General features: G+C 32.1%; 2 pseudogenes; both read left to right on the forward strand.

The window, feature by feature from the left end:
• Nucleotides 1-2980: 2980 nt before the first annotated feature.
• On the forward strand, nt 2981-4145 carry LOC138877390 (uncharacterized; annotated as a pseudogene).
• A 1554-nt stretch (nt 4146-5699) lies between these two features.
• LOC138876860 (uncharacterized) lies at nt 5700-7496 on the forward strand (annotated as a pseudogene).
• The last annotated feature ends 4457 nt before the right edge of the window (nt 7497-11953 follow it).

Below are 11953 nucleotides of genomic sequence, written 5' to 3' on the forward strand. Positions count from 1 at the left end.
GTAAAACTGTTTATCTGGTAAATGAGTATAAAGTTCGGTCGGGACCCACCGTTGCGGACCGCGAGGGGTGCCTAACACCTTCCCCTCAAGGTTATTTCGAGCCCTTACCCCAAATCTTTGGTAATGCAAACTAGTCAATGATTTAATTGCTCAAGGTGCCCTAACGCACCATAATTCGTTAGGTAGTAACTCTTCAAATATCCAATTCCCAAAAGGAAAAGAGTTGTTCCCCCAAGAAATGTCGAAACCCTGACATTCTCCGCAAGGAGGAACAAGGGGGAGTGACAACCAGCAATATCTTTCTTCATCATCCGCCACCAATAGTGTTATTTCAAGTCATGGTACATCTTCATGTCACCTGGGTGAATGGAATATCGTGAACTTCGGACCTTCTCAGGGATTAACTCTATCAACCAATCGATATTAAAACATAAATTCGTCCCTGAAGCCACATAAAACCATCATCTGCAATCACAACCTCCTTAGCACCACCCTCCTGCACCGTGTCTTACAAAACTAAGAATTGAGGATCATCAAACTGGCAATCTAGATATGCTCCAACAAAGATGACTGCACCACAACACAAGCAAGAACCTAACTAGGTCCCAAAACATCCAACCTTATAAACCGATTGGCCAAAGCCTGAACATCAATGTCTAATGGACTCTAAACTATCGGTGAGTATGCCAAACTGCACATGCTCTCTGCCTTCCTACTCAATGCATCAGCCACTACATTGACCTTCTTCGAATGATATAATATGGTGACATCATAGTCTTTCAATAACTATAGTCATCTCCACTACCACAAATTAAGGTCCTTCTTTTTGGACATGTGTTGGAGCAACCAATGGTCGGTATAGACCTCACAAGAAACACCGTATAAATAGTGCCTTCAAATCTTGAGTGCATTAAAATGGCTACCTATTCCAAATCATGCACATGGTAATTTTTTTCATGCACCTTCAATTGATGAGACGCATAGGTAATCACCCTACTGTCCTGCGACAATACTACACCAAGCCCAATACACGATGCATCGCAATACACTATATAAGATTTTGAACCTATAGGCAACACCAACACTTGAGTTGTAGTCAATGCAGTCTCGAGCTTCTATTAGCTCGCCTCACATCATCGGACCACCTAAAAAGAGCATCATTTTGCGTCAACTTTTTCAATGGGGCTAAGATAGATGAAAACCCCTCCACAAACCAGCGGTAACACCCCGCCAAACCCAAGAAACTCCGAATCTCTGTAGCTGAAGTATGTCTATGCTAGTTATAAACTGCCTCAATCATCGTAGGATCTGCCTTGATACCCTTGAACGACACAACATGGCACAAAAAGGCAACTGAGTCTAACTAGAACTCATACATCGGAAGCTTAACATATAACTAACAATCATTCAATGTCTGAAGTACAATCAGTAGGTGCTGCTCATGCTCTTCTCAATTGCTAGAGTCTACCAAAATGTCATCAATGAAGAAGATCACAAAGGAATCAAGATAAGGCTTGAACACCCAGTTCATCAAATCTATAAAGGCTGCAGGAGCATGAGTCAAGGTGATTGATATCACCAAGAACTCGTAGCGACCATATCGAGTCCGAAAAGTTGTCTTAGGGACATTTGATGCCCTAATCCTTATCGATCTGTATAATGATAATCCACTACAAGGATGGGAAAAACATAAAACAAAAATAAAAATTGAACTAATAGATGAAAATAGTATAATAACACAAAAAACTTTAAAATACAATTTTAATGATCTAACAGAATTTAAAATACATATACAGGAATTATTAGACAATAAGTACATACAAGAAAGTAATAGTAAACACACTAGCCCAACATTTATAGTAAATAAACATAGCGAACAAAAACGAGGAAAAAGTCGTATGGTTGTAGATTATAGAAATTTAAATGCAAAAACGAAAACATATAATTATCCGATACCAAATAAAATACTAAAAATCAGACAAATACAAGGATATAACTATTTTAGTAAATTTGACTGTAAATCAGGATTTTACCATTTAAAACTAGAAGACGAATCTAAAAAGTTAACAGCATTCACGGTACCACAAGGATTTTACGAATGGAACGTATTACCATTTGGATATAAAATGCACCAGGTAGATACCAACATTTTATGAATAACTACTTTAACCAATTAGAAAATTGTATAATATATATAGATGATATACCGTTATATTCTAGAACAGAGAACGAACATATAAAACTACTAGAAAAATTCATACACATTGTAGAAATATCAGGAATTAGTTTAAGTAAAAAAGAAAGCAGAAGTAATGAAAAATCAAATAGAATTCTTAGGTATACAAATAGATAAAAATGAAATAAAAATGCAAACTCATATAGTACAAAAAATAATTAACTTAAACGAAACACTTGATACGAAAAAGAAGTTACAATCATTTTTAGGATTAGTTAACCAAGTAAGGGAATATATCCCTAAATTAGCAGAAAACTTAAAACCATTACAGAAAAAATTAAAAAAGGATGTAGAATACCATTTTGACGAAAAAGATAAAATACATATAAAGAAGATAAAAAATATGTGTAAAAATTACCAAAACTATATTTTCCAGATGAAAAAAGACAGTTCACATACATAGTAGAAACTGATTCTAGTGACCACAGCTATGGAGGAGTTCTAAAATATAAATATGATAATGAAAAAATTGAACACCATTGTAGATATTATTCAGGATCATACACGGAACCACAATTAAAATGGGAGATAAATAGGAAAGAGCTATTTGGATTATATAAAAGTTTGTTAGCATTTGAGCCATATATCGTTTATAACAATTTATTGTAAGAACAGATAATACACAAGTAAAATGGTGGATAACACGGAAAGTACAAGATTCAGTAACTACGAAGGAAATAAGAAGGCTTGTATTAAATATACAAAATTTTACATTTACAATTGAAGTAATAAGGACTGACAAAAATGTTATTGCAGACTACCTATCAAGACAAAGCTACCCAAACTGATGAAAGCCAAGAAATAAAAGAATTATTTGCAATCCTTACTACTCTATCTTTACAGATGGATGGTATGGGAAAAAGATTACAACAGCGAGAGAAAAGCCAGCCAAGTCAGCAGTATGACTATAAAGATGCGGAGCTAAGTCGATCGGAAGACTCAAAACTTCCAGAGTTAGAAGGAGACGTTGGGAAACTCCAAAAAACCCATAACAAAGTTTGCTTATATACAGCTGCAGGTACAAGTTAACAAGAAGCCACATACCAATGTCAATTTAAACAACATATTTGATAAACCAATTACTCCGAAAAGGCCAAAAGAAACAATAGTTATGACACCACAAACCTCAACCTATGCCAACAGCCTACACCAAAATAAAAAAATATATAACCATATTACCCAGACCTATATTGAAAATATATACAAAATCCAAACATTTCTAAACCTTAACCCCAGAGCAACTACTACAACAAATCCAACATAGGACTATATAACCCAAAAACTCCAAGGATATAATAGACTTATTGCACAACCAAAAACTAAAGCCAATTTAGTAAAAACATGTTACAATTACGGATTACTTAGCACGGTATATACCTATGATGGAGAAGAGATAAGTGGAATACCGGAACTATATAAAGCATTTATTACATTTAAAAGAATTACAAAAGGAAACCTATTTTTTATAAAATTCTATACAGCACCAGCTGAGATACTATACGATGAAATAAAACCTATTATACAGGTTGTAAAAATAGGATTGACACGAGATATGATAATACCAGAAGAAATAGAACAACAACCAGAAATACCAAAAATCAAGATACCAGGTTTTTACGCCAACAAAAGAATAATTGGAATAACAACTATTATCCAAGAACTAGCCAACAATTATTTACAAGAAAATGCTATCTGGAGCTGCTACTCAAGAGATCAACTAATGATATATGCGAATTCAAGAGAACTACGACAAGGAGATATGGATGAAGTCCAAAAATGGATTTTATCATTACTAAAACCAGAGATACAACCAACTACAAGAGCACTAAAGAAAGGATTTATTTCGAATGAATTATTGACAAGATACTGCAAATTAGTAGGGCACAAATACCCAGATCATATATGTTAAAAATGAAACGGAGAAGATAATCATGTACCAGAAGTACAACTGGAATGAAGATATCAGCCTAAAGACAAAGGAAGAAGACAGCTATTGCAAACAGACAACGTAAAAAGTCATAAAGTAAATAGTACGAGTCATATTCATGAACAGTAAAGGTCGTTCATGAAGAGTCATTTGTGAATAGTAAGAGTCATTCATATAGTACGAGTCATATTCATGAACAGTAAAGGTCGTTCATGAAAAGACGATTGTGAATAGTAAGAGTCATCTAAGTATGTAAAGAGTCGTTTGTAAACAGTAAGAGTCTTTTAAAGCTTTCTATATATAGTTTGTAAATCAGAGGAAGAGAGGACACACTCTCACCTTCTCTCTCCTATCTTCTCTCTCTTATAAGAAATATTTGAGTTATATACGAGTCTCTTTAACAACTATAGAACATTCAAACAAGTTACAAGATCAGGTAAGTTTATTCATAATCATGTCTAACTGAACTTTTATATTCCTTATAATCTCTTGAATATCATAACTGTTTATCATGTTATAGTATTGTTATAAAGAACATCTTGAGAAAGTTTGCCATGTCTAATAATGCTGAGAGTAGTTAAGCCCAGACTATGCCATCCTAAGGTCGAAACCGGTAGGCAAGGAGGCCGATTAGGGGAGTAGACAGAGTTGAGGCGCTGTTAGGGTAAATGATTGAAGCAAGAAAAACATGGTAGTGACCAGAAAAGATTGTTCAGTATAACTTATTAAAAAATGATAAACTCTATGATAAACAAAGAGGTTAGAGGGAATATGTTTAGTAAACACATGATAAGAATAAAGAAAAATAACAGTCTTATGAGCAACCACACATATCTGCTAGATAACAATAATGATTACAAAATACTCATATTATTTACCTTTAACCAACTTAATAACGATATTAGAAGAAACATTTACGATATTTTAATTACTTTTGAAATAATAAATATAATGGAACAAGGATATACAGAACTAATTCTATCAGAAGAAATAGACATCTTAGATTTATATGAACTAGATTTATATTCAAATTAATGATCAGCTACGAAAATCTCAAATACTGGTTACAAACTTTAGAAAATATAAATTTATTAGATAAATTATTGAAAGAAAATATGGAAGAATATCAAAAAACCCAAGATATCCAATACTTAGAATATATAGGAGAAAATGTTAAAGAGTTTTCAAGGTTAATTCCGCTAGCTGCAAAATTAAACGAGAACTACTTAAAATTGGTATCAGAGCTATGAAACTGATAAATAAACATTTACTCTAAAAAAGGAAAATCATGGAAAATAACACTGAAACTGAAAGTACAAATCCGCAAAAAATATCCATAAACAATGAGTTAATTACCGAAAACAGGCATATTAAAATAACTAAAAATTCAAGGAAAATAAGAAAGAAACTAAAGAAACTATACCTAGAATATGAATACCTAAGTATTACAAAAATAGACAAAGCTAGGCTATCTGGATTAATTGATACAATATCTAAAACAGAATACAAATATATTTACTATCTTAAAAATAAAAAATGAATAAAGAAGAGTTCGCACTAGAAGAGAAAACATATGAAAATCCAGAAGGATTAAAAATAACAATAATATTTTCCAACTTAGGAAGAAGATACAAGAAAATAGGAAATAACATAAACTTAATGTTAGGAAAAGAAACGGTAAAACTAGAAGATAGTTTAACCGCAATGGTTAGAATAACAAAAGAAAATGAAGAAATAGATAGAAAACGAGAAATTAAAGAAATACAACAGCAAGCTAAAGAAAAAATACAACAGATAGAGGAAGTAAAGAACACTAAAATAACAGAATTAGAAAAAGAATTAGAAATGCTAAAACAGCTATATACAAATAAACTAAAAGAAAAGGAAAAACGTAAAGAAGAAGAACAAGAGCTAAGACTGACAAATGAGATAGAAAAATTTAAATTACAGTTAGAAGAGGTACAGGATAATCCACCAAATATAAGCATAAACGAAATAAATGACCAAAGTGATAACGACAAAGATCTAGGAGAAGACTATTCAGAAACAAGTGAGACGTACACAGAACTTATAGAAAAAACAGAAAAGATAAAAACAAATCCAAAAATAAATACAGGAGATATGACCGAGGATAAACCAAGCACATCAGGAGTAAAAAATCCAAGACAACTAAACCCAACCTATTACAGAGTAAGTTATGATTCATATGATAGGAACAAAACATTATGGGATAAAAGGCTAAATAGGAAATGGACACCAAGACAGATAACTGAACAATGTAATTTTTTAGATCTAGATTGTGTAGCAGATATAAATAAAACAATCCAATTATGGATAGGGATATATCTCAAAACAACTAATAGATAATAAAATAGTAATAGCTGAAACACCAGGATATATAGAAAGAACACTCATAGGAACGGTAAAACTATGGTTACAAAATTTAACAAGTGAAAGCTTAGATACATTAAGAAGTAATAAAAAACTTGATGGTACAGCTGCAACAACAGTTACAGATATATTGAATAAATATGAAATAGCAATAAGAAATGAATTTAGTAGTATGACAACAGAAGTAGAAGAACAAAATAAAGAAAAGACTACTAATAGAAATTTAATGACAAAATTAGCAATATGTAATATGTGTTATATAAACGAATATACTTGTGCATTTAGAAACTATTATTATAAAGGAACATATAGTCCGGATGAAAGTAAGGAAATAAGAAAATTATATTTTACCAAATTACCAGAACCTTTTAGCTCAAAAATAATAAAAAATTGGAATGAAGCAGAACTAGCAGATACTCTAGGAGCTCGAATAAAATTTCTACAAAACTGGTTTATAGAATTATGTGAAAAATATAAAGAAAATATCAAAATGGATAAAATATTAGTAAAAAAATTGGCATGCTGCAGAAATAGAATAGCACCCCAATTTGGCTGCACAGATAAATATTACAAAAAAGAAGGAAAGAGAAAAGATATAAATCCAAATATAAGTATAAGAAACCAAGAGGAAGATATTATGTAAAAAATTACAAACATAAAAAACCATATAGAAAAAAGAAAAAACTAACAGAATGTACTTGTTATAATTGTGGAAAGCTAGGACACTTAGCTAAAGATTGCAAATTACCAAAAACCCCAAAGAAGAAACAAATTACCGAAATAATAATAGACAATGATAAATATACACAAATAGAATATATAGATTATGAATTAGGAAGTGAAGACAGTATATATGAAATATCAGAAAATGAATTATCAGAAAATGAAAAGAATATAAATAATAATATAATAGAAGAATCAGATGAAGATAATTATGACTGAAAAAGATATACAAATCATACAACAAGAAGAACACCAAGATGAACAATCTTCAGAACAAAAAATAATATTTGACACCACCATATTTGAACAAATAAAAGGAAAAGAATTGGATCTAAGCATAGACAAAATACTAGAAGTACCAACAATAAAGAATTGGTTTAAAAGACAAAAAGAAGAATACTATGTAGTAGCCAAAGAGAACATATAATAGACTATAAATACATTAAAGGTAAAGCAAGAATACCAATTTTAAATAAAAAAACTATTAAATAAAGAAATACAAGATATAAAAGCAAAAAACCCAATAAAATACGTACATTTAGGAGGAACATAGATACTAATAAAAGCATGTTTTAGAGAGGGAATAGATACCCCTATAGAAATATACTTGGTAGACGATAGAATTGTACAACCTATAGAAAAGAGTATAATAAGTGCAGTAAGAGGTAACTTAATATACCAAAAATTTAAATTCATAATAAGTGCCAACTATTCAGTGGCAATAGATGATAAAAATATAGATAAATCATTAGTGCTATACTGGAAAATATCTGGAATAGAACTAGCACCAGGAAGTAAGATATTCACAGCAAGATATAAAAATCTATATGTCTTAACAACAAAACATAAGATAACAGCTAAAAATAAAATAAATAAAATTAAAATAGAAAATCCTTTCCAAAGAATAGTATCAGTTATAGACAACAATGATTATAGTTATAAGGAAATGGATATAGAAGAAGACTTAGAAATAGTAAAAGAAAGATTGAGCACGTCAAAACGAACAAGTAATGAGATACTAGAGACATCATCAAGAATAAGTACATCAAGAAGAATAGATTACATAAATCCACAAAAATTAATAGAACAAAAAATAGAAGAAATAAACCCACATCATTATTATATAACAGGAATAATGGACCAAAGATAATATTTAATATTAATAAATACAGGACAAGAAGAGAATTGTGTTATAAGAGAATTAATATCAGAACAAGAGATAGTAACAATAGAACAACAAAATTCAGAATTACCAAAAGCACTAAGAAAAAATGAAGAAACAACTGAAAAGGAATTAATTATTGGAGGAATACCAATATTAATAAATTTTAAAATATATCAAGGAGATAAAAACATTACACTAGGAATAAAATGGTTAGAAAAAGGTCAAACCATATAAATTAGAAGATAGGCAATTAACAATAAGTTATGAAAATAAAAAGATAATAATCAAAAGAACCTTAATATAATGCCAAAAATATATATACTTGCCAAAATAATAGTAGAAGGATATTATAATAGATATTATACACCTATGATGGATACAGGAGCAGAAGCTAACATGTGTAAACATAATTGTCTACCAGAAAATAAATGGGAAAAGCTAAGAACCCCCTAGTAGTAACAAGATTTAACAATGAGGGAAGTATGATAACATACAAAGCAAGGAATCTAAAAATACAAATATGGGATAAAATAATAACCATAGAAGAAATATATAGTTATGAATTCACAAATAAAGATATATTATTAGGAATGTCATTTTTAGATAAGTTATCCCCACATACTATAACAAACACACATTGGTGGTTTACTACCCCGTGTAAGCAAAGAATAGGAGCAAAAAGAGTAAATAATAAATTAAGAAAAACAACACCCTGGATCAAGGGAAGTGAGAAAATTACCCAAAAATTAGAAAATATGACACAAAGCAACCATAATATAGAAATAATCATTTTCTCAATAAACAAGATAAAACTACTCCAAGATAAATGAGAACTACTTAAAATTGGTATCATAGTAGGTCTAAGGAATCTCTTGTCAAACAAATCTTGCAACTACTCATTCAATTCTTTCAACTCAGCTGGAGCTATATGATACGATGTAATAGTAATAGGTTGAGTGCCCAAAACCTAATCAATGCAGTAGTCAATATCCCGGGTTGGTGGAACGCCCAAAAAAATTGTATGAAACACTTAGGGAACTCACCCACAACTGGAACCGAATCCATAAAAGAAACTTCCGCACAGGAATCATAAATATAATCAAAAGATACCAAACATCCATTCTTGACCATACATTGAGCCTTCAAATATGAAACCACCTTTCTAGTGGAGTGACCAAAAGTCCCTCGCAACTCCAATCTAGGCAACACTGGCACGGCTAAGGTCACAGTAATGGCATGACAATCCAAGATAGTATGATACATGGATAACTAATGAATACCGAGAATAATCTCAAAATCTACAATATGCAACAACAAAATATCAATTATCGTATCATAACCATTAAAAGTAACGACACGACACCTATATACTCCATTAACCATTGTAGAATCTCCAACTGGTCAAGACACAGAAATATGGAAAATTAAAGGAATCACGTGGCATTCTCAAATTTGAAGCAAAATATGAAGACACTTAGGAATATGTAGAACCTGAACCAAACGACGCAAAAGCATCTTTATGACAGACAGAGATAATACCTGTTATAACTGTATCACATGATTTCGCCTTAGGTCCAACAATCAACAACAAGGGGGAAATGGTCTGAAATCACCCTGAAACACACCTGAGCCTCTCGGAACCCCATCAAAACATGCCAACAAGTCCCAAAACATAACACGGGCCTACTTGTAGATTTAGATACCGCAAAATAACATGAAAACTACGAATATCACCTCAATTCAAGATTAATAAACTATTTCAAATTTTAAAATTCAAAACTTATTTCAAATACGTCTAAACAACACGGATTGACCCCAAATTTTGCACACAAGGCATAAATAACCATGCAAACCTATTCCAATGCGCAGGATCCCATACAGACATCAATAACCACAAAGTCAACTACGGGTCAGACTTATTAACTCTCCAAACCTTCAAACTTCCAACTTTCGACAATTAGCCTCAACATCATCTAGGAAAACCAAAATTCAAATCCCAGCATATGCCCAAATAAAGAATCACCATCTGGACATAAAGGAACATTAAAACTCATATCCGAGGTTAAATACACAAAAGTCAAACTTGGTCAACACTTCCATCGTAAGCTTCCAAGTAGACAATCATTCTTCCAATTCAAATCCGAACCGCTTGAAAATCAAAACCGTCCATACATGCAAGTCATAATATGTCATATGAAGTTACATACGATCTCAAATTACCGAACTGAGATGTTAGTTCTCAAAATGACAGACCAGGTCATATTCTCCCCCACTTAAACATACGTTCGTCCTTGAATATGCCAAGAGTCGTTCCAAATCCATCAAATCTATAAACTAATGATGCACATATAAGCTAGTGAACACCACTTAATTGAACATTCTTCCTTCAGTCTTAATCGATACACCTTTGAACCTAATCTCCAACATCTAGAATTCATTATAAGGCCATACTCTCTTATATATCCACGGTACAAGTCTAAACAAGTTGTAACAAGCCATAACTATATTCCAAGACATAATCACATAATATTTCACATAACTCATATACTCATAGTGATATCTTCCCACCATAATCGCTACTTATTGCTAAACCCGATTCCGGTAACAAACCTCATATCAAATAAAACCTTATTCCAAACTTTTGTACAATGCTAAAAATGAAGGAAACATATTAAAAGTCACAGCCATGCATCATATCAACTTGTCGTGGAGCTCTCTCGCCCAACAAGAATTGTGCCCAAATTCTAAGCTGATTATTAACATTATTCTTCCAAACATACCTTAACCCAATATAATGGCACAAATTACAAGTCGAATAATCTCACTTCACCCTATGCAAACTACTAAACTAACAGGCCACACAAATGATACCAAGAGCTATATGTGATGCAGTTCGCACCAAATAATCAACAATTTGAACGTAACCAATGATGGAAGGAGAACTAGCCCGCAAACTCAATAAATACCACCACAGAGCGCAAGGCTTTGAACCCATCTCACAAAGGAGAACAAAACACGTGAAATAAGGACAAAATATCATATCCCAACTTTACTCCACTATGGTTCGTAATCAGATCTAAACTTACCCGTCCACATGGAATACCCATTGCAAAAATTCTCACAACCACCAAACACGTAAGTATCAATAACAAGCATGTGAATCACATGACCATAACCATGGAGAAACGGATAGCGCAATATACCATAAAATGGAAACCATAACCAAGGCACGATATACCATTCAAACACCCAAGAGCCATTTGGCTAGAATTTCCAGCCCAAACAGAACCGTATCACGTGTAAATAGTCACAGTCTCACAACCTAGTGCAACATAAGAGAGTAACACGAATAAGATTAACTCTAACCAATGGCACACACCTCAATACTAGTCATGCAAAGTAAATAAACATTATCACGTGTAGAAATCACATCCTTATTTGGCCTCCTAATGGGCCCCTAAATAAATTATGTCCTCCTGAAATTGTAAGTAACCTTCCAAAAAATCCATAG

The sequence above is a fragment of the Nicotiana sylvestris genome, chromosome 9 (assembly GCF_000393655.2).
Source record: "Nicotiana sylvestris chromosome 9, ASM39365v2, whole genome shotgun sequence".
Classification (NCBI taxonomy): Eukaryota; Viridiplantae; Streptophyta; class Magnoliopsida; order Solanales; family Solanaceae; genus Nicotiana; species Nicotiana sylvestris.